Source organism: Gigantopelta aegis, chromosome 9, assembly GCF_016097555.1.
Source record: "Gigantopelta aegis isolate Gae_Host chromosome 9, Gae_host_genome, whole genome shotgun sequence".
NCBI classification, from domain to species: Eukaryota; Metazoa; Mollusca; class Gastropoda; order Neomphalida; family Peltospiridae; genus Gigantopelta; species Gigantopelta aegis.
This window is the reverse complement of record NC_054707.1, coordinates 78377199-78402821: the sequence shown is the minus strand read 5'-3', so window position 1 is coordinate 78402821 and position 25623 is coordinate 78377199. Positions and strand designations below refer to the sequence as shown.

Below are 25623 nucleotides of genomic sequence, written 5' to 3'. Positions count from 1 at the left end.
GAATAATTTCCATGTAAGTAGAGAAGAGTCTAAAAAACAGTTACTATCAGTGAAGACCATATCTCTGTACAAGTCTAGAGTTGAAGGGATCTTCCCATGAAGTCGTGTTTGCATCCACTCGTGAATTACTGAAAAAGTGATATCTATCTACATTCAGCGACAGCGAGCGATGCTAACGTTCGCGAACTATTTGACTGTTTTCCAGTGTATTATTTCGGTTTAATACGAAACGCATAAACCAGTCTAGCGAGTGTTTATACTGCTCTGTTTTGTTTTAACTGAATGTGTGTTTTCTGTAGCAGCGCAACAAGTGATATGTAAAAACAACAAACAAAAAACAAACAAACAAAAACCCGAAAAAGGCTTGACGTAACGGGTGGAACTGCTGGCATTATTAAAAGTGCCATTTAAAAGTTAATATCTAATATTTAAACATCTTCCAATTTGATCTTCATCCTTTAACAGGGCGGGACCTAGCCCAGTGGTAAATCGTCTGTCTCAGCCCATTGAGCTATTTCTCGTTCCAACCAGTGCACCACGACTGGTATATCAAAGGCCGTGGTATGTGCTATCCTGTCTGTGGGATGGTGCATATAAAAGATCCCTTGCTACTAATGGAACAATGTAGCGGGTTTCCTCTCTAAGACTATATGTCAAAATTAACAAATGTTTGACATCCAATAGCTGATGATTAAGAAATCAATGTGCTCTAGTGGTGTAGTTAAACAAAACAAACTTTACTTTTTATTTTCATCCCATAACACGCCATTCTTTGATTTATGTTGGTTGTCAAAAAGAAACTGAATATTCACGATATATTGACGATATTAGGTGGCGAAAACATTTGTTTGTGTTTTGCACTTGTAAGTAGACAAAGCTACAGTGTAGGAACGTGAGAATTCAGCTTTTAAGAAAATAAAATGACTCATGTAGTCAAGCACTTAAAATATTTAATCAACTTTTCAATGTACAGTTTAATCAAAATGTTGGCGATGAAGCGTAGAATAGTCTGGATGCAGTTCCAATGGTTTAAAGAACAACATTAAAACCGTTATACAGTTCGTACTGAGGTGGGTGGACGAGGGTGAAACACTCACAACACTATGTCTTGATGGCGAAAATGTATGAATTTGTTTTTCCACTCTGTATAAATGAAGATAAATATATGGTCTGCGTTCATCCAGACCGAGCAGAAAAACGTCCGCTAGACTGGTTTATGCGGTTTACAGCAAACCAAATGGCCACCTCGGGAACCAATCAAATATTTCGCGAACGTTAGCGAAACGTTATCTGGCTGTGCTTTGGGCAGATTTGTGCCTCCTCCCCCCCCCCCCCCCCCCCCCCCCCCCCCCCCCCCCACCCCCCACGAGATTGTGCCTCCAATCTAGCTATCGTTTCTACGGTCTTACAGACCGGTTTGGTGGTACCACCCACCAGCACCTCTAGCGCCATTTAGGCTATGAGATCTGAAATGCGATAATAGGACAGAGTTTGTAATAAAGAACCAAATGTATCAGCTGTGCCCGTTTCACCCTAACGTCGGGACAATAGATCATCTGTTTCATATGTAATTCCTATCTATATGAGCCGTCTTCTTTAGCGTTATTAATACTGTAACCTTTTATTAGGTGAAACTGAAAGCAGAAAAACATATCACAAAAACAGATCCGGCCCCATGTTTATAAAACCTTTAAAGTCTGATCTCAAGTATCTAACAGAGTACATGTATAAGACTTCTATCGTCATGACAATGCCATACAAATTGTATGAGTGTGACGTCGTTAGAGTCTAGACTCTTAAATTTTTTATAAGCACGGGCCTTGTAGGGACGGGGAAAGGAGGGTGTTTTTGGAGTCTAAATCTCTCATGACAGACATACCCAAACTTAATTATTCTGGATGTACGCTAATACCACCCACACTTTCAAATTAAAATGTTGGTTTCCGTTAGTCGGACAGCATCCCCTATTTACCGATTTTGATTTTGTTCGTTCTGACACTGGTGATGATGTTGATGGTGGTCGTAATAATAATCATCATCATTTCTTGATTATATGATGAATATATTTCTTGATTAAATACAATCTTATTCTTTGTAGCAATGTGGTTTCTTGTGCTCTTTGTGCGGAACTTAGTAAAGAGCTTGTTTGAGACGCGGTCGGTTTCTGATCGATCCCCGTCGATTGGCTCATTGGACTATTTCTCGTTCCAGCAAGTGCACCACGACTGGTATATCAAATGTCATGGTATGTGCTATCCTGTTTGTAGAATGGTGCATATAGAAGATCCTTTGCAACAAATGGGAAAATGTAATGGGTTTCCTCGCTAAGACTGTCAAAATTACTAAATGTTTGACATCCAGTAGCCGATGTGCTCTAGAGGTGTCGTTAAACAAAACAAACTTTTACTTTTCTAATGCTCTATCATTAGGGCCCCCTTCCACGGACCATAACGTTAAGTGCATAACGGCCAGTGCTTTTACAAATGTTTTAGAGTTTAGACTTAAGAATGTAATAGAGTCTGAGACTGTAATGTAATGGCAACGCCATACAAATTACATGCGTGTGGCGTCATTAGAGATTTGCATAACCATGTGTCTGACGCTATATAACCGTAAATAAAGTGTTGAGTGCGTCGTTAAATATTTTTTTATTTTTTTTATTAGAGATTTGAGTCTAGAATTTTATAAGCTCGGGCCTAGAACTGGTGCTTATAAAACTTTTAGAGTCTTAGACTTAAGACTCTAATAGAGTCTGAGACTAATGTTACGACAACACCATACAACTTCTGTGCGTGTGACATCATTAGAGATTTGAGTCTAGACTCTAAAGTTTTATAAGCACGGGCCCTAGTGATCTTAGCGCTAAGATTGCTTCGTAGAACGTGGCCCAGGTCAGACATTAATGTAAAAAAGAAATCCGCTGCTACTGCCACACATTTTATTTTATCAACAAGAGCTATCTTATTTGCTTCAGCTAGACAGAATAGCACGGACGGATCTTCTGTTGATGAAGCATGGGTCACTCAGAGCTCACCCTGTCCATTGCCAAATTCGCCCAATTGCTAATTTTATACAAAGCGGCTACAACATTTAGTCTGTGCGTAAACACATTTGTCTTAACTGAGTATAAATTAATCATATTTTAACATTAATAATTTTCACGGAAATATTCTACATATCTCAAAATTGGCTAAACGAGAATGTGTTCCAGTGCTCGCCCTGGTCACAGGCATGAATTCGCCAGTGAACCCTTACGTAACACACGAGTATTAACTATTTAATAGACATGTACTAGCACTAGCTAATGTTGAAGAAGGTCTCTGTGATGTAGTGGTTAAGTCATCTGACTTGCGGTTGGTAGGCACTGGGTTCGCCTCCCATTACCGGCTCCCACCCAGATCGAGTTTAACGAGTCTGTGGGTAGGAGTAAGGACCACTACTCAGACCTCTCTCAGTAACCACTACCCCGATCTCTCTCAGTAACCACTACCCAGACCTCTCTCAGTAACCACTACCCCGACCTCTCTCAGTAACCACTACCCAGACCTCTCTCAGTAACCACTACCCAGACATCTCTCAGTAACCACTACCCCGACCTCTCTCAGTAACCACTACCCAGACATCTCTCAGTAACCACTACCCAGATCTCTCTCAGTAACCACTACCCAGACATCTCTCAGTAACCACTACCCCGACCTCTCTCAGTAACCACTACCCAGATCTCTCTCAGTAACCACTACCCAGACCTCTCTCAGTCACCACTACCCCGATCTCTCTCAGTAATTACTACCCAGACCTCTCTCAGTAACCACTACCCAGACCTCTCTTAGTAACCACTACCCCGACCTCTCTCAGTAACCACTACCCAGACCTCTCTCAGTAACCACTACCCAGACCTCTCTCAGTAACCACTACCCCGATCTCTCTCAGTAACCACTACCCAGACCTCTCTCAGTAACCACTACCAAGACCTCTCTCTCAGAACCGCTAACCACTACCCAGACCTCTCTCAGTAACCACTACCCAGACCTCTCTCAGTAACCACTACCCCGATCTCTCTCAGTAACCACTACCCAGACCTCTCTCAGTAACCACTACCCCGACCTCTCTCAGTTAACCACTACCCAGACCTCTCTCAGTAACCACTACCCAGACCTCTCTCAGTAACCACTACCCCGATCTCTCTCAGTAACCACTACCCCGACCTCTCTCAGTAACCACTACCCCGATTTCTCTCAGTAACCACTAACCAGACCTCTCTCAGTAACCACTACCCAGACCTCTCTCAGTAACCACTAACCCACTGTCCTGGACAGACATTCCAGATAGCTGAGGTGTGTGTGTGTGTGTGTGTGTGTGTGTGTGTGTGTGTGTGCCCAGAACAGCGTGCTTGAACCTCAACTGGATAAAGCACAACAACAAGTATACAATGAAAAGTTGGACTGTGACGCTAATGATGAAGATTATGCAACCCGACAGGAGCAGCTTTGCGCGGATTGAGTTCAGTGGCACGGCGTTCGCTACAGGTGCAAGTCGCCTTAGTATTGATCTCTCCCATTACATCTGATCCGGTGGCTTCTTTCGGCTTCCAGTCAGTGCTCCACGACTGGTGCATGAGAAACTATTGGTTGTGAAATCCTAAAAAAAATAATTCACATTTAAAGTTTGTTTTTTGTTTAACGACACCACTGGATCACATTGTTTTATTGATCATCGGCTATTGGATGTTAAACATTTAAAATTAAAGTGTGGTTTTTGTTTAACGACACCACTAGGGAACATTGTTTTATTCATCATCGGCTATTGGATGTCAAACATTTAAAGTTAAAAGTTTGTTTTGTGGAACGACAGCAGTTAAGCGCATTGATTTATTAATCATCGGTTATTGGATGTCAAACATTCGGTAATTCTGACATGTAGTTTCAGAGGAAACCCGCTACATTGTTTTTATTCCATTAGCAGCAAGGGATCTTTTATATTTTGGAGCACTGGCTGGGACGGCGGTGGGGGAGACCCAATCAGAAAATGGGTCCAACAAGGGGTTTAGATCCAGCTACCAACCAGCACTTGTAGAATATTTATAAAATCCACTAGCCATGGGATCAGTGATTTTTAATATTTACTAGCCACGATTACAAATTCACTAGCCCTACTTTACTTTAAGTTAATACAATTTTACTAATAGTAATATTGCCACCTAAAGAGGGAGGTAGAGCTTAAAAAGACTACGATTGAGGAATGGGGGTGGGATTTACAAAATATACTTAAATGCAGCATTTGACAATTTTATTTCACTAGCCGTCAGGCATGGCATTAGTAGTTATTTACTAGCCCAACATTGAATGTCACTAGCCATGGGAGTGAAGCTATTTAATCTAGAAGCCTTGCCAACGCACTTCATTCAAACGCGCTATCGATTAAGATAGACCCTGCGTATTACCGGTGTCGGTGACCTCAAGGCTGGTAGGTGCTGAGTTCAAGTACCAGTACCGATCCTCATGCTGAATGATATGTAACAGCACAGCGAGTGGGTGTTAAGCCATTTCGCAGATTTTTGTGTCACTAATTTAGCTTAGATTATCTAAGATGCTTCAGGACAGTGTGATTGAATCTTAACCGGATATAAAACGAAAGTGAAGTCAAAATTATAAATACTATAGTAGATGTAGGAAAGTGTATGTAAAACATACAGATTATGTTTTCAAAATTAAAAGCATTGATGGGTTATTCATCCGTCTTTGTTATCAATATCTTGATGGTGATGGAAGTGTTTCCAGCTAAGTTCAAGCACGTTGTACTTGGCATATATCTCGACTACCTGGTATGTCTATCTAGGGCATAGGTACTGATCTCCCAAAAATGTGTTTTGGTATATGTACAAACTGGTTCATTAGTCCCCATACTAAGAATGAGATATTTAGGTGTCATGATTAGAAGGTGACCTAGTGTTGTGACCATTCATTTAAATGTATACTTTACTATAGGGACATATTTCTTAAACGTTGTAAAGGGACCTTTGTTTCCGTTAATTTGTTTTTAAACTCCTGTGCTAAATACAGACACGGCCATTAAATCATTTACTTGTTGGAGATTTCGCAATAACGTCTTGTCCCCGGATGTTACATATTTCCTGTGATGTCATAACCACTTTCCACTGAATCACGATTTTGGGGAAAGTCAAAGTACGCAGTATGAAGTTTTAACAGCTTTGTTTGGAGAACAAACATTTTAAACTGGGAACTGGGAACTCTTTTAACGTGCGCATATCCAATGAAGGTTCAGGCACGCCCACTCCGGACTTAGCCTCTGACTTCGCCAGTGACCAATTCCGGGGCAGGAAGACATTTTAAATAGAGACACAGTTAACTTCCCTGCCTAAATAGAGACATTACCTTCACTGATTGTTGCCAGTAATTTGACAACAGGTTGTTAAAACCATGCTTGACGTGTCAAAATAACACAGGCCCGGAGCCAGAATTTCAAAAGACTAAGTTTATTTTTTGGGTTATAATTTAAAGTAGACCTCCAGTAGCCAAAATATCTTCATTTGTTTTGCTTTAAAGGGGCGTTCGCACTATATGACTTGTATTAACAAAGTGTAGCATGCAATTTGTAGTATTCTCATTTTTGTATATTTCTCACGCTACATAATTTGTGCGTGCGTGTAAAACGTAATTAGTATGCAACGGTTCCCACAATACTCGCATTCTTCATTTCGTTACTACAAGTAGTAGTGTGAACACCCATTTATAAATGATAGGTAGGTATGACACACGTAGATTATCCACATTTACATCATTGCCGGTAATACATCTTCACCATGTAAAATACACGTAATAACTGTTTTGTTTTCATTTCAACAAAAGATCTTCAATAGCTTAAAGGGGGGCGGGACGAAGCCCAGTAGAAAACGCTCGCTTGAAACGCGGTCGGTCTATGATCGATCCCCGTCGGTGGACCCATTGGGCTATTTCTCGTTCCAGCCAGTGCACCACGACTGGTATATCAAAAGGCCGTGATATGTGCTATCCTGTCTGTGGAGTGGTGCATATAAAAGATCCCTTGCTGCTTGCGGGTTTCCTCTCAGTATCTTTGTGGTCCTTAACCATATGTCCGACGCCACATAACCGTAAATAAAATGTGTTGAGTGCGTCGTTAAATAAAAATTTCCTTCCTTCAGTAGCTTAAAAGGGGCGGGACGTAGCTCAGTGGAAAAGCTATTTCACGTTCCAGCCATTGCATTACGACTGGTATATCAAAAGCCGTGGTATATGTTACCTTGTATGTGATGCGATGGTGCATATAAATAAACCCTTGCTACTAATGGAAAAATGTAGCTGGTTTCTTCTGTTAAGACTATACGTCGGAATTACCAAATGTTTGACATCCAATAGCAATGATTAATAAATCTGCTCTAGTGGTGTCGTTAAACAAAACCTAACCAAAAGTCTGAATTGTTTTTTGTTCACCATGTGGGCACACATCCACGAGTCACTTACTAATACATTTTCTTCTGTTCGTGATTTCCAAGCGCCATTAACTTTGACCCCTTTCACAACCCGCTAACCGTGATCATGAAATATTCACCATTTACAATAGCCTATACCCAGGAGTTACATTTGGACTGGGACAGATCAATGTGGTCAATAATAATCATCACTCCTCGAGTTCCCGTATCGTGTCCTTTATTTGTCTCCGTGCATCGCAAGCATTGAACCTTTGACATAGTTCACTACAGGTTAAACATTGATTGATTGTCGTTACTGTTAAACCAGTGTCACGTGACGACGCCGTTGCACATCCTCCAATGAATGGTGTTTATTGATTAAAGTTTATTTAGCTAGGTTGTTGTGTGCAAATGTGGAAGAAGAAGAAGAAGAAACCCTCACTATGAGACAGAAATAAAGATAATCGATTGTTTTAGAATTCCGAGTGGACACGAACATGATACGCGTATGTTACTAGCGTCATATTGTCACAAGTGTTTTACCAAGACACGAACATGATACACGTATGTTACTAGCGTCATATTGTCACAAGTGTTTTACCAAGATTGCTACTACTGCTGTTGCTGCTATTTGGTAGCGGTACTGCTGTTGCTGCTACTACTGCTGCTGCTGCTGCTACTACTGCTGCTGCTACTACTGCTGCTGCTACTACTGCTGTTGCTGCTATTAGGTGGTGGTGCTACTGCTACATTTGGTAGCGGTACTGCTGCTGCTGCTACTACTACTGCTGCTGCTGCTGCTACTACTGCTGCTGCTGCTGCTACTGCTGCTGCTGCTGCTACTACTGCTGTAGCCCGAGTACTCTACCGTTCGAGAGCTAGACGGACATTTGGACGGTTATGATCGCTCGCTCAGTCAGAGATTACTATGTAGCGAAAACACGGAATGGCTGACTACCACACGGTAGACAAAGATTCCTGCTCTAATATAACACAAATTCTAAGTTTAACGCTAAATACCGTGACATTGATAATTTCGCCGATAACAAATATTTTACATAGTAACCACTAATACACACTACATGAAGATACTCGACAGCACACTCTTTCAATAATAGTACGGTTAAATACATAGGTGCTGACTGGTTTCTTCCTGTAGTGTGTTTATTAATAGTGAATAAGCGAAATATTTTCTTTCCAGTTTTCTCCGCCAAGAGAAAGACTAAATTACTAAATGTTTGACATCTAATAGCCGATGATTAATAAATCAATGTGCTCTAGTTAAATAAAACAAACTGTAACTTTGCACTATGTGACCCACATACTGACCCTCTCTTCAACTAGACACCCTTTTGAGGTGACGTCCGAACCCCATCTCTCTCTCCTCTCTCTCTCTCTCTCTCTCTCACACACACACACACACACTCTCTCTCTCTCTCTCTCTCTCTCTCTCTCTCTCTCTCTCTCTCTCTCTCTCTCTCTCTCTCTCTCTCTCTCTCACCATGTGCTGTTATTTTAGATACGGCCATGAAATTTGGGTCCATCCATTATCTATTTTTAATTATTTATATTTGACCATACTTGGCATAGCTTGGAGGATTTAAATGATTTTGTATATTACATGGAAACACGTTGAATATGCTAAAGTCGTCTGGTACGCCCAGTGCGCGGTGACATTAATCTTTCCGGTTGTCCGTTGTGAAGGTACGCGAGATGGGAAACTGTGAAGCAGCGTGACTGTGTACACAGGACAATCGACATTATTCACGCGAGGATCGGTCTGAATAGCTCAACACCTACCTACATGTACCTACCTAACCCATCCTTATGGTATTCACATTTATTTGACAAATACTTCCAAACAGGACTGTACCTAACCTAACATAAGAGAGGTGTGGGTAGGGTCTCCACGAGTACTCGAGCACGGGTCGAGTCTAGGAAGACTCGGAGTCCGTTCACAGGACTGAGTACCCGTACAAGGTGGAATACAATGATCAACTAAATACAATTTGGACGATATAGGACAATAATGTCAGCAGTAGATAATCAGCTACACAATAATTATATGATTTGGGGGGGGGGGGGGGGGGGGGGGGGGTAAAAATAAGGGTGCAGTAGTCCAATCCTTATAGTATTCAAATACTTTTAAACAACAGGGGCGTACCTAACCTAAATAAGAGAGGTGTGTGTGACACACAATAGTCCAATCCTTATAGTATTCAAATACTTTCAAACAACAAGGGCGTACCTAACCTAAATAAGAGGAGTGTGCGCGCGCACGTGTGTGTGTGTATAAAAATCTTGGCACAGTAGTCCAATCCTTATGGTATTCAAATACTTTCAAACAACAGGGGCGTACCTAACCTAAAACAACAGGTTGGGAGGAAAAGTCTTCCACTAGGCAAGAAGACTACTATCGTCTAAACCAAAATGGTTCGTATGTTTGGGTGGAGCAACTGTCTGTTTGAAACCCCATATAGCTGTTTGGCAGTAATGCTAATATGAATAAATGATGTTATCCAGATTCGGACATTTTCATTTAATTTGGGCAAAACTCAGCCTGCTCTCTCCCTCTTCCCATGAAAAATGGGAGCCCGTACGCCTGTTTTTAACACACCCTTTCCCACGCATGGTACGACCAAGAAGAAACACTTAGCAATGCTATTATTGCTAGATTATTTTACATTATTTGATACACACACACACACACACACACACACACCTTGGGCCACACAAATTGCTTATTTACGCATGTTAGTGAAAACGGGGACTCGTTTTGTTTATTCTACTTGTTCTGTGTAGTTGTCTTTATCCGTGGTCTGCCTGGAATTTTACTTGATGTAAAACATTTTAACTAAATCAAGTGCTGATCTGGAACCCATCGCATCTCCTACGAGCACTAAACTACTGTTCAACTATAGTCCGTCCGTCCCATCACGTTTTCACTGACTGTTCAACTATAGTCCGTCCGTCCCACCACGTTTTCTATGACGTGAGTAGAAAAGTAAATGAATTCTGGAAATATAAATTTTTTAAAACTATTTTTGTATCCAATTTAGAAAACAATCGGCTTATAAATAAATAAATTGTAGTAAATTACATAGAATTTAAAAAAGGCGTTTCTGGTGAGACGGTCTATAGATTTCCTTCGCCGGTTTTGGATGTGACAATGGTGCTTTTGTAGTTTAAAGTTAAGTAGTTTTGGCAAGCTATCTGTTGAAAACGTTTCGCTCCAAGTCGAAGGCGATCTCACCAAAAGGGACTTGTTCGGTGTATTGTACACTGACAGATGAATTGGTTAGTCGACTTCCCAGCAGCAGTGTATCTGACGGAAGATTCCAAATCAAACAGGCGAGTTGTCTGATGTACTGGTTTCTGACGTGCGTTGCACATTCCGGTTTCCCCGGAATATTTCTCTTCATTTGTGTAAACCCGTTACATGTTGTTCCCATACAGGTATCGTTTTCTGTGAGATTGCTCGAAGCGAAAGACAAATACACAAATAGTATCTAGGTATGTGGAAAGTGAAGCACACTGTGCTACTGATATTTGCAAACACATGCAGTTCTTTCGAGTTCTACGTACCTGTATAATTTAGTGTATGAACTGGGTGTACTATACATTAGCTATTAGGACGATAGGTGACGAGTTGTTTTCTCAACAATAAACATTTATAGCTAAAACAAGAAAGACAAAATATTGAAAATAAAAAGTTTTCTTTCCTTGCATGAGAGAGAGTTAAGAGTTAGAGAGAGAGGGGGAGAGAGAGAGAGAGTGGGCGAAAGAGAGAGAGTGGGCGAAAGAGAGAGGAGAGAGCGAACAAGAGAGAGGGAGAGCGACGATGGTTACATTTGACATAATTCATAACATTCTTTGCATGAGACAGAGCGAGAGTGTGGGGGGGGGGGGGGGGGGGAGACGGACGGACGAAGATTACATTTGACATAATTCATAACATTTGCATGAGACAGAGCGGGGGGGGGGGGGGGGGGGGGGGGGGGGAGAGAGACGGAGAGAGAGACGGACGGACGAAGATTACATTTGACATAATTCATAACATTCCTTTGTTTTGTATATAAAATTCCACAATGTCTTTATAGTTGTTGACAAAATACACGCAGGAATAACAGATTTATTATCATATTAGTTTTAACCTTTCGTGGATGACCCGCGGCTGATGTCTCTTGAAGTCATATTCGCGAATGTTTCGTCAACAACGGGGTCAGATAATTTGCCATTTACAGGGTACAATTACCATGCTCGTTATACATGCAGATTCGCTATTTGTGAATTGTTTTACAACATCATTGGGGCTAATTTGTATATTTTCAGCTAATCTATGGATTGAACACAACACTAAAATCACCAGTGTAAAATAATTTCTAACAAAGGCTTGGGGGCGGTTCCACAAATACTGTAGTTATTTTGGGAGTTTTTATTACTGTAAAAATGTTTTTAATTACATCAGTATGTGGGCGGTGGGTGCGAGAACACATTGTTCCTGACCGGAACATGACACTTGTTGGAAGATCCCTTTATCGGTGTCACTACATGCATTTTTAATGGTATAGTAATAGATACGATGTTCGTGTCTTTGTGAGTGTAGCTTGAGTGACCAGATATAAACACACCAGCCCTGCAGGACACTTAGCTACTCGCAGCTCCACAACTGGTATATCAGAGCTTCTGGTATGTGTTGTCTCTTCTGGGAAAATTAATATAAACTATGTATTAGCATTAAAATTCCTTTTGTTTAACAACACCACTAAAGCATATTGATTTATTAATCGTCGGCTATTGGATGTCAAACATTTGTCATATGATAATTCTGACATATTGTCTTAGAGGGGAAACCTGCTACAGTTTTCCATTAGTAGCAAGTGATCTTTTATATGCACCATCCCACAGACAGGATAGTACATAACCATGGCCTTTGATATACCAGTCGTGGTGCACTGGCTGGGATGAGAACTAGCCTAATGGGCCCACTGACTGGGAGTGATCCTAGACCGACCATACGTCAGGTGAGCGCTTTACCCCTCCCTGCTCTTTTTAAAAATATATTTCCGGGGCAGCATATCTTGAATCCCCTAGTAATTTCGCTCGCCAGTCTAGATCCCGCTCCCCCTACCAGGGCTCGAAAAATAATAATGGATGTTGGCAAATTATGGTAAGCGAACCACGAACACGATTTTAATGTGGAATAAATACATATAAGTATATGCAATACAAATATTAATAGTGTTATAGCTCTGAAGAAGATCCCCAAAACGATAGTGTTTGGGCGACTAACTCCATTATGTTTTAATATTTAAGTCGCCCCAACGGGGCACTGGTTGCATTTTGAGCCCTGCCCTACATAAATTCGTGCACTCACCCTACATATTGGTGGGGATTTAAAAATACTAGTATGCAGTTTTTGCCCTGAAAGATTTGCTAAGTTTTCTAGTCTTGAGTAGAGCCGCACTCCCCTCCTGGGACGTCTTTGACTACATCTCTGAACAGATCCGTATGCTACGTTTCGTATAGTCTTTATGTTGATCAAAGACATTAAGTGAGTCAAGGTAACAACTTACAAACTGTCCATATCAGCCTTGGACACACATCACGTCTGACCTCTGCAAAAACAAATCTGACCTCTTTGAACTTAAGCTGTTTTAAACATTCTTAAAATCATCATCTCCGAGCCAGCGGCGGATTTACAGGTGATGCGGGGGTCATGTAGCGTTTGAGATATCGACACAATCTTATTTCAGTCCTAAAAGCTAAAAGATTAAAAATTAATAGCTGCGGGGGTGGGTGTGTGGGTGGTGGGTTGTGGAGAACCTTACATACGGAGATAGCGATTTCTATACAATCCTCGCTTATTTGCTATTTAAAGCTGTTGATTTGAAGAATAATTTACTCAATTTTGTTAACACGACTATTTCAATAATGTAACTGGCTTGTGGTCTTACATACAATAAACAACTACAGTAATTTTATATCGCAGGGTGTGTCGAACAAGCATTTCTTTCTTTTAAAATAATACACAATACATAGCCCCTAATGTAACAAGCACCTACTAGTGTTAGTCGAATTCATGTACAAAGAAACACTCATTTCTTTCTTTTAAAATAATACACAATACATAGCCCCTTACGTAACAAGCACCTACTAGTATTAGTCGAATTCATGTACGTCCTTTCTCTATACACATTTATTTATGTATTTTAACTTCTACATCAATAAAGACTACTTGCTTTTAAAGTCTGACGGTTATATACGTCCCTAGTTTGATTTTGTTGACATATCTCAAGCGACCTCACCCACCCCACCCTGAAACCGGCCTTTCATACACATTCTTAATCTAAGACTTCTACGTCGATGGAATATTCCCAATAAAATAATGTCCACAGAAATATTTTGCGAATCTGGTCAGACTGTTCTCAAAGCTTTAACCCGAAACCTGGCTTCTTATATCATCTGTCTCGAGTAAATAATGGGCTTATTGTTATTACGCCCAACGAATATTTTCATTCTACGTCACATACTTCTATATTTGGGGCCTCAAGGTTACGGTGCCATACATACGGGATTTATATTCTGACAGTGACCATTCTCTGTGTGTTAAACCGGGAGCCCAGAGAGGTTTAATTAGCACTGCGAGTATAAAAGGTCTGAGGCCTGGAATATGTAGGTGTGGGCTGTGGGACCCTCAAACGGCCATTCTTAAGTGTCATCTCCTGTACCAATCCGAGGGGTCGCCCCTCAAAATACCCCAAATTTTAAGTTTAATTAGCATGGTTGAGTACACCAATTAAACCTACACCAAAATGTTCTCTGTTGATGTACTAATTAAGATCCACCATTCTTAAGTGTCAGCTCCTGTACTTAGTCCACATAAGAATGCCCCTAATTAGCACTAATTAGAAGTTTAATTAGCATGGTTGAGTACATCAACGAAACTGATGCCAAAATATTCTTTAGGGTACCCTGACTAAGGATCAGTGATTCTTAAGTGTCAAAACCTGTACTGAATCCACTTAAGAACGAGTCAAAGATCAAAATCCACCCAATTTCAGGTTAATTAGCACGATCGAGTACATCAACGAAACTAACGTTAAAATTTTCTCTGTTGATGTACTAATTAAGATCTACCATTCTTAAGTGTCATCTCCTGTACTTAGTCCACTTAAGAACGCCCCTAATTAACACTAATTAGAAGTTTAATTAGCATGGTTGAGTACATCAACGAAACTGATGCCAAACTATTCTTTAGGGTACCCTGACTAAGGATCAGTGATTCTTAAGTGTCAAAACCTGTACTGAATCCACTTAAGAACGGGTCAAAGGTCAAAATCCATCCAATTTCAGGTTTAATTAGCACGATTGAGTACATCAACGAAACTAACGTTAAAATTAAAAAATTAAGATCCTCCACCATTCTTAAGTGTCAACTCCCGTACTTAATCCACCTAAGACTGCCACTAATTAGCGCTAATTAGAACATTAATTAGCATGACTGAGTGCATCAACGAAACTGATGCCAAAATATTCCTTAGGGTATCCCCACTAAGGATCAATGAAAGAAAGAAAGAAGTGTTTTATTTAACGACGCACTCAACACATTTTATTTACGGTTATATGGCGTCAGACATATGGTTAAGGACCACACAGATTTTTTTAGAGGAAACCCGCTGTCGCCACGTAGGCTACTCTTTTACGACAGGCAGCAAGGGATCTTTTATTTGCGCTTCCCACAGGCAGAATAGCACAAACCATGGCCTTTGTTGAACCAGTTATGGATCACTGGTCGGTGCAAGTGGTTTACCCATTGAGCCTTGCGGAGCACTCACTCAGGGTTTGGAGTCGGTATCTGGATTAAAAATTCCATGCCTCGACTGGGATCCGAACCCAGTACCTACCAGCCTGTAGACCGATGGCCTGCCACGACGCCACCGAGGCCAGTCTAAGGATCAATGATTCTTAAATATCAACCCCTGTACTGAATTCACTTAAGTTCAAAGGTAACAATTTGCCCATTATCAGGTTTATTAGCATTCACGAGTACATCAAAACATTAATATGATCTCTGTTGGTATGGTAAACAAGATCCATCATTCTTAATATCAACTCCTGTAGTTAGTCCACTTTAAATGCAATGACCGTGAAATGAAAATGTATGATTAATATAACTAAATAGTTTTCTATTTGATTGTAATATTATATGAATATGATAATATGACTATTTCCACATTTGAACAATGAAAGATTACATTTACTTGATCTTCTCATTGCCTTTAATTCTCAGGGTGAGTGTTATAGCAGTGATACTTTTTGTATGAACTGTTGTAATAGTTATACGTACTCGTTCCATTGTTTTCACCAGTGTCTAGTGAAATTCTGAGTGTACTATTAGTTGAACAGTGAAAAGCCTGGTATACCAAACTTAAGATACAAGCTAGTTCACAAGGTCCATAGGTGATGGTGATGTAATGGCCACTCATTTGAATAATCAGTTTTGGAGAATTCTGTCCAAGCTGCAAGCCACACGATATACTTTCGATTCTGTGCCAAAACACATGAAATAAAAATGGGATTTCTCCAAAACCACAGCATGAATAAAGAATGTGAGTATATGATTATACTAAATGCAGTCGAACTCCACGACTAGGTCAAAACGAAAAGTGTGTCCCTAAATCTAAACTAAGTTATTGATGTGATCAAAATTCAACTCAAGGTTAATTTTTCTGATTAGTCACCAGACAGAAAGAAAATTATTGATCAAAACAGAACTTAAGTTCCAGTCTGGTTCCATTTCTTTGCCTGCCTAAACAACTTTCACCTTCCTTAATCTTCATCCTCAAAAAGAACTACCTCGTCATCAGATGATACTGTCATGTCATCCTCTTCGATGCTCTCATCATCAACGATCCCGTTTTCATGTGGAATGAGGGTTTCTGGCAGTTGTATTAGTGAGATCGGCATTCACCCACATTTGTGAAACAAAGGATGCATGTTTGATATGCATGGTTAGCTCTGCTTCACATGGTGGAATGGCACTTGCAATTATGGCCTTCAGCTTCTCCAACAGATTTTTTGTCGTTGACTTTGGTCCATAACCCTTTTCAAATATCTTGTATTGAAAGGTATTGAGTGTTCTCTTGCTTGTATCCTTTGTTCCATAGATGCTAGCGGTAAATGTTTGCAGGGTATTTTGTATGATATGACTGAGTTCTGCATCAATCACCATATCTTCAAATGCTTTTTGTACCTCGGTATTCTTTTTCAGCATAGCAGATGGTCTCAACTTTCCCTTGCGAACAAATGATCCAGTGTAGTCACTACCGGTGAATGCATGGAATCCTGGTAGTGCTGCACATATCTGAGGGCCAAGTATCTGGTAAATAGCGATTATATTGGTATATCTGTGGTTATTTTTGGCAGCTATACCAACATCAATCCACAGTGGCGACTCAAACTTTCTGCAGTCATACAGCATGATGTCAGTATCTCCTTTTACCCCAGTCTTGTGGGTGTCATCAACTGCTTTTGCATGAAGGCCTATCTTGGTATCCGCCTCCTTTTGGTTATGTCTAAGGTCATCGGCCACTTCCCACTTGAGAACTCCATCTACAACTTTGCCAGGCACTGTGGTAGTTGGGTTTTGAATGATCTCGATTTCAAGGCATCACTGTTGACCTGTGGTCTCCTTTGTTCAGGTCCTGTTATCAAAAAGTCCTTGTTATCTGCTCAACATAAGCACAGGGAAGGCTGCCAGTGACAAGATTCGGAAAAGTCTGCTCAGCGTTCCAGAAAATGGACAGTCACACGACCGAGAATTCCTACAGTCCTGCATTAGTGATCTCAACAGATTTGAAGAGAAGATAAAAGTCCTTTACAAATGATTGTGTGAAGAATCAAAGAGCTAAAGACCACAGAATAGCTGAACTTAAGAGTACAAGATATCTTATGGTTCACCTGGTGTTACTAGTAACCAAACGGAATCTGGACTTGCCATTCATATTTGAATATTCACTCACACCTGTACCATTGTCAATGTGCAGCACAGATGGAAAAATGGCAAAAACTGAAAAAAGCGCTTCCTTCCATTTATTGGAATCAGAGGTGAAAGACGGAAAAGGCCACCCCGAATTCACACGTGTATGCATTGTAGACGGCCAATTTCTCCTTCATACATTACCTCACTGTTTACCGTCAACTTACGGAGGACTTGCAAGAAACATTCTGATCCAAACAATGGCATTGTCTGTCATTCAAATTCACCTCGTCTTTGACAACTACCCACAGCCATCTTTGAAAGATATGGAGTGAGGCAGAAGAAGAGCAGATAACAGAGAGTTTTTGATCATTCAAAACCCAACTTTCACAGTTCCTGGCAAGGGAGTGGCAGGACCAGCAATATGCACAGATAATTGGAAGCCGCCAGCTCTACCTTGATATTCCAGGGGAATGCCATCATTTCAAAGTTGTAGATGGAGTTCTCAAGTGTGATGTGGTCGATGACCTTAGAACGAGGAGGTGGATACCAAGATATGCCTTCATGCAAAAGCAGTTGATGACACTCATAAGACTGGGGTAAAAGGAGACATAGTCATCCGTGCGTCAGGACAAAGCAGTCATCATGTTGTATCACTGCAGAAAGTTTGAGTTTGATACTTGGCCCTCAGATATGTGCAGCACTACCAGGATTCCATGCATTCACCGGTAGTGACGACACTGGATCATTTGTTCGCAAGGGAAAGTTCAGACCATCTGCTAATCTGGAAAATAATACAAAGGTACAAAAAGTATTTGAAAATATAGCGATTGAAGCAGTCATATCACACAAAATACCCTGCAAACGTTTACCACTAGCATCTATGAAGCAAAGGATACAAGCAAGACAACACTCAATACCTTTCGATACAAGATATTTGAAAAGGGTTATGGACCAAAGTCAACGACAAAGAATCCATTGGAGAAGCTGAAGGCCATAAATGCTAGTGCCATTCCACCATGTGAGGCAGAGCTAAACATTCATATGAAACATGCATCCGTTGTTGCACAAATGTGGGTGAATGCTGATCTCACTGATATCCAACAACATCAAACTGCATCAAATGGTTGGGATTTTTACAATGGATATTATTAACCAATATTCCATGAAGAAACACAACTGCCAGAAACCCTCATCCAGATGAAAACGGGATCGTTGGTGATGAGAGCATTGAAGAGGAAGACATGACAGTATCATCTGAAGATGAGGCAGTCCTTTCTGAGGATGAAGATTAAGGAAGGTGAAAGTTGTTTAGGCAGGCAATGAAATGGAACCAGACTGGAACTCAAGTTCTGTTTTGATCAATACTTTTCTTTCTGTCTGGTGACTAATAAAACAAAATGAACCTTGAGTTGAATTTTGATCACATTAATAACTTAGTTTAGATTTAGGGACGCACTTTTTGTTTTGATCTAGTCCTGGAGTCTCGACTGCATTTAGTATAATCATATACTCACATTCTTTATTCATGCTGTGGTTTTGGAGAAATCCCATTTTTATGTCATGTGTTATGGCGTGGAATCGAAAGTATATCATGTGGCTCGTAACTTGGACAGAATTCACCCAAATTTATTATTCAAATGAGTGGCCATTACATCGCCCAGAACCATTACCTATGGACCCTGTGAACTAGCTTGTACCTTAAGTTTGGTATACCAGACTTTTCATTGTTAACTAATAGTACATTCAGAATTTTACCAGACACTGGTGAAAACAATGGATCAACTTATGTATAACTATTACAACAGTTACTCTTGTTCATGCAAAACGTATCACTGCTATAACACTCACACTGAGAATTAAAGGCAATGAGAAGATCAAGTAAATGTAATCTTTCGTTGTTCAAATGTGGAAATAGTCATATTATCAATCAAATAGAAAACTATTTAGTTATATTAATCATACATTTTCATTTCACACTCATTGCATTTAAAGTGGACTAACTACAGGAGTTGACATTAAGAATCGTGGGTCTTGTTTATCATACCAACAGAGAACATATTAATGTTTTGATGTACTCGTGAATGCTACTAAAGCTAATATTGGGCAAATTGTTACCTTTGACCTTAAGTGAATTCAGTACAGGGGTTCATATTTAAAAATCATTGATCCTTAGTGGGGGTACCCTAAGGAATATTTTGGCATCAGTTTCGTTGATGTACTCAGTCATGCTAATTAATCTTCTAATTAGCGCTAATTAGTGGTAGTCTTAGTGGATTAAGTACAGGAGTTGACACTTAAGAATGGTGGAGGATCTTAATTTGTACATCAACAGAGAAAATGTTTACGTTAGTTTCGTTGATGTACTCGATCGTGCTAATTAAACCTGAAATTGGATGGATTTTGACCTTTGACTCGTTCTTAAGTGGATTCAGTACAGGTTTTGACACTTAAGAATCACTGATCCTTAGTCAGGGTACCCTAAAGAATAGTTTGGCATCAGTTTCGTTGATGTACTCAACCATGCTAATTAAACTTCTAATTAGTGCTAATTAGGGGCGTTCTTAAGTGGACTAAGTACAGGAGCTGACACTTAAGAATGGTGGATCCTAATTAGTACATCAACAGAGAACATTTTGGTGTAGGTTTGATTGGTGTACTCAACCATGCTAATTAAACTTAAAATTTGGGGTATTTTGAGGGGCGGCCCCTCGGATTGGTACAGGAGATGACACTTAAGAATGGCCGTTTGGGGGTCCCACAGCCCACACCTACATATTCCGGGCCTCAGACCTTTTGTACTCGCAATGCTAATTAAACCTCTCTGGGCTCCCCGACTATGTGTATCTGATCTGCCACATAGCATGAACGTCCTGCCCCGTGGTTATGTTATGACAAGCGTGTCTCACAAGCGCTACAACAACAGTTTAGGTCAGTTAGGGTTTTTTTGTTTTGTTTTGTTTAACGTCACACCTCGAGCACATTGCTTTATTAATTATTGGCAATTGGATGTCAAACATTTGATAATTCTGAAACGTAGTCTTCAGAGGTAATCCGGTACATTGTTTCTAATAGCAACACGAGATCGTTTATGAGTACTTTCCCACAAGCAGGATAGCACATATTACGTCCAGGACAGCCCATGACACGTCCCTTGATATACCCAGTCGTGGGGAACTGATTGAGACGGGGGGCAACCCAGTTTGTCCAACAGGAGGTTAGGTCAGTTAAAGAGATAGGTCGTGAAACAGATCATCCTCTGTAGAGTGGACCCATAGTTTTCCGTTCCAGATCTGGGACCTAATTCACAAAGGTCTCTTAGGCTCTGCTAGACAACAAAGCATCCTCTTTGCAAGTCTTTTAGCATTGCACTGCGAGATCGCAAAGTTGCGAGAATTTAGTTAATTAGGCCCCTGTTCCCATAGTATGGTCTGAGACCACAATTAATTACATTATGTTTTCTGATATAGCCCTAGTGGCTGTAACACTTTTATTAATCTTTCTAGACCATTGACACGTACCAAGAAACTTGACCTGCCTAACACCAATGGACACTTAAAAGGACGACCCCACTGTTGTCCAGGGGACTTATTCACAAAGGTCTCTTAGGCTCTGCTAGACAACAAAGCATCCTCTTTGCAAGTCTTTTAGCATTGCACTGCGAGATCGCAAAGTTGCGAGAGTTTAGTGAATTAGGCCCCAGCTCTTTTTTTTACGTTATCGCAATGTAAACAAACACGTGGGCTTAGGGACCCAATCACACTCATTTCTGTGCATTTTACACAAATGTTGCATGACTTTAAGGTGCTGTGGGGACAGTATGCAGTATCCAGTGTAAACAAAGTGAATATATTCACAAACTGCATCCTCGTGTCTTCCCTGTCAAAGCCAGTGTAACAATTCAAAATACAAAGCAGCTCCCCAGCCAAGAATAACATCGCAAGAAAACTACATTTCCTCGCATACAGTTCCGTATTGTGGTCAACCAAATGAGCAGATCACAAGATCTAGATAGCCTTACGTGATGTTCTGAATCAACAAAAGTGTATATAAAAACATTTTTTGGCTGGTTAAAAGCAAACGCCTATTCGACCACATGTTTCTTCTGTAACATGCTGTAACATTGATCGTTTTTAACTGTCATTAAACATTCCTTTTTAATATGCTATTTATTCATCCTCATGTATAAGAATTCCCGCACTTTTTACACACAAGTAAAACCTGTTCATATTTATAGATATATATCTGCGTTTTTCGATGTAAACCGGGTCAAAAGACAATGGGAAATGGGCATTTTAGTATATACCTAAAAGTATAGGAGTGAGTAAATCTGTGTCAAGCATTCATAATGTATGAATTGATGGGACATAAATCCTATTTTTACATTATATACACTCTTCTGATCTACTTTAGAACCTCCCAATTACACTCGGTTTGTGAGTCCTTTACATTTTACATAAGGACTGTTTCACTCACAGCATGTATTTACCGACCTCTCTAGCAGTACAAACGAATACATTATCTGTATGCGGTATGTACACTGATCATGTATTCGTTTGCTCTGGGTGTCCATGCTTCGATCTGCCAAGTAGATCAGGTCATGAGATTCGCTTTGTATACGGAATGCGGTCTCCCGTGGATGTAATGTAAAATAAAGAACAGTGTGTCGCCTCTAGCGTGGCTACTGTCCATCAATATATGTATTACCGATAATGATGACTTATTCACCTGTAACAGCTAAACCGTGAATGGTGATCGTTGTGCATTTTACTGCCAGTGTTGCTATTCCTGATAGTGATTGTAAACCCACGTGTGCGTTTTACTGCCAGTGTTGCTATTCCTGATAGTGATTGTAAACCACGTGTGCGTTTTACTGCCAGTGTTGCTATTCCTGATAGTGATTGTAAACCCACGTGTGCGTTTTACTGCCAGTGTTGCTATTCCTGATAGTGATTGTAAACCCACGTGTGCGTTTTACTGCCAGTGTTGCTATTCCTGATAGTGATTGTAAAACCACGTGTGCGTTTTTCACTTAGGACTCTTTTTACTTCTACCAAGGGGCGGGACATAGCCAAGTGGTAACGCGCTCGCATGATGTGCTGTCATGTCAGCCTAGGATCGATCCGCGTTGGTAGCACATTGGGCTAGTTCTCGTTCCAGCCAGTGCAAATGCCGTTGTTATATGTACTACCCTGTCTGTGGGATGGTGCATATAAAACATCCCTCGCTACTAATAGAAACATGGAGAAGATTTCCTCTCTAAGACCACATGTCAAAATTACCAACTGTTTGACATCCAATAGCCGATGATTAATAAATCAATGTGCTCTATCTAGTGATTTCGTTAAAACCCTTTAACTTTACTTCTACTACTATGCAGGCGCAATATTAATATATATATATTTTTTTAATTACACCCCCCCCCCCCCCCCCCCCCCACTGCCCCCTTTCCTTTTACTCCTTTGAATTCCATCTCATTTCTTCCCGATCTGGCAACTCCTCAGATCTGGCAACTCCTCCTATCTTTCAACTTCTTTTGCTGTCCACCTCCACATCCCAGTCCTTGTCTCTTCAACCGCGACAGGTGCTTGTCTCTTGTGGTTATTTGTGCCACACACCTGTCATTCCCATCAGCTTTTAGCTGTGGGCTTAGTCTGACCACTTCGGAGAGTGTTTAGTAGTTACTTCTGGTATTGTTAAGAGGCACTTGTAACCACCTAATATGCTCCCCTACTACCGGCAGTCGTTCGTTAGTGCCGTGGGTCAGACCAGTTTTATTAGCGGCAGAAGATAATGAGAATGGTAGGCAGAGAGTGATAGATGATAAAGATGAATGAATGTGTGAGACAGCTTTGACGGGATTTGAACCACTGTCGTCACCTTGATTGTCCAGCATGTCAAATGTAAACTGCTGACAGTTTGAACGGACTAAACCTTTCGTCACACTATTTCTACGTATAATTTATTATATGACATTGGTCTCCGAAGACCTAAGGGGTGGGGACAAAATGTAGTTCAGCTATAGAGCGATCACCTGAGGTGCGAGAGGTTGTAGGATCGATTACCCTCAGTGGATTCGGGTACATAAAAGGAAATTGCTTTTTCAGTAACATTAACCTTTGTGCATATAAAAATTCCTTGTTGCTTTGTCAGTAACATTAATCTTTGCGTATAATACATCCCTTGTTGCTTTTTCAGTAACATTAATCTTTGTGCATATAAAACATTCCTTGTTGCTTTTTCAGTAATATTAACGCAGCAGGTATTAGTTATCCCTGCCATAGTTTTATCAGGTCTAGGATCCGTTGTGTAATAAGCATAATTATATACATAGGTAACTGACGACATACAGGTAGGTCAACATACACTTCGTTGACTATAACCTACAGGGCAGTAGCTAGCGGGGTGGGTGGGGGCAGTTGCTCCCCCAGAAAAAAATTCCGGCAAGTATTATAGAAACTTAAAACAAATTCTCTTCTTAACCGTTTAAGGAGTTTTAGACTATTAACTACTCAATTTCCCCCACCCCCACCCCCAACAAAAAACCCTAGCTACGGCCCTGACCTATATTAAAGCTGCTTACATCCATTTAGGTTCGAGCATACTGTCCTGGTACATACCTCAGTTATCTGGGGGTGTTTGTCGAGGATAGGAGTTCATGGTTTCGTTGTTAGTGGTCATTGAGAGAGACACGTCGGTGTACAGGCCTTACAAATCACTGTGGATAGAAACCGATACCAGAATGCGAACCCAGGACCTACCAGACATACGTCCGATGGCCGAATCAGTACACCACTGAGGCTGGCATTGTTAATGAAAAGACAGCGATATATGATGTCCTACCTCAGAGACTGTATGATCCGTTTCAGTCAAAAGGGAAGGAAGGAAGGAAGGAAATGTTTTATTTAACGACGCTCTCAACACATTTTATTTACGGTTATATGGCGTCAGACATATGGTTACGGACCACACAGTTATTGAGAGAGAAAATCCGCTGTCGCCACTTCATGGACTTCTCTATTCGATAAGCAGCAAGGAATCTTTTATATGCACCATCCCACAGACAGGATAGCACATACCACGGCCTTTGATATACAAGTCGTGGTGCACTGGCTGGAACGAGAAATAGCCAAATGGACCCACCGACGGGGATCGATCCCACATCCAGTCAAAAGGGTACCTATGAATCGGCATGTAACTCTATCATATAATGGTATAACCTATACCAATTCAAATAACCTTTTTTCTTTATTTCTTTTTTAAACCAACAAAACAAATTCACAGTGTAAATGAAAAAAGGTGTCTTTACAAATTACCATCAAATTGCTTAGGTTAAATCTTCATTTTAAATACAGATTACTGTGGTATAAAACCAACGAATGCAACAGCTATGGTACAGCACACACACACACTTCTTTCTGCCTTTTATTTCTGTGTATTTTGCATTTATGGATTGCTGTATGTTAGACATTTTATATCTGCGATGAAACGATATTCTGGAGTATAATAATCAGTTCAATGCATCGTTTTCTAATTTGCATACTGCAGTTTATTATTGCAGGTGAAGTTGAATATATTGGCTGTTCTAACATTTTGTCTTCACCCCCCCCCCCCCCCCCCCCCCCCCCCCCCCCCCCCCCCCCCCCCGTATTAAAATGATATTTAATCTATATAATGCAATGCTTATATAAAAATGTTTTGTAAAACATATGAGAGTTGGTATGGATTCAAAACTTAATGATATGTTTTTATACGAGTTTTAGCACAATTTAGTACGTAGTTATATGCCAATTCATCAATTCCCTTTTTACGAAAAAGGACTTAGAAAGCAGATTTTTTCCTCGTATTTAATTCCACATCACGTGGTAATTGCAAGTGTTTGACATTTATGTCAGCCAATGATTTTTGATGTTCTGCGGTTTGTTAAACACACACACTGTTTTCCTTTCTACCGGCAGCGGTGGCTATTTTTATAATGTCTTTGTGTGTAATGACTACATTAGCCAAGCTATAATGTAACATTAACGTCTTTATTAGATTCCATGGTCTTGTACAAATTGATTTTCTCTGTACTTTCATTCAAACAAACAACATTCTACTTCCAACCCTAATCACCGCAAATAGCAATTTCATCATGCTGTGATTGATTAACAAAAACTATAAACGTCTTAAGTTTCTAAAACAAATCACATAG

At 40.4% G+C, this 25623-nt stretch overlaps 1 protein-coding gene across 1 annotated transcript in view; it reads left to right on the top strand.

Annotated features, from left to right (window-relative positions):
- The window catches only part of LOC121380871 (CD9 antigen-like), a 75974-nt gene that overhangs the window by 18606 nt on the left and 31745 nt on the right, over positions 1 to 25623 (top strand). The gene's annotated exons all lie outside the window — the stretch shown is intronic.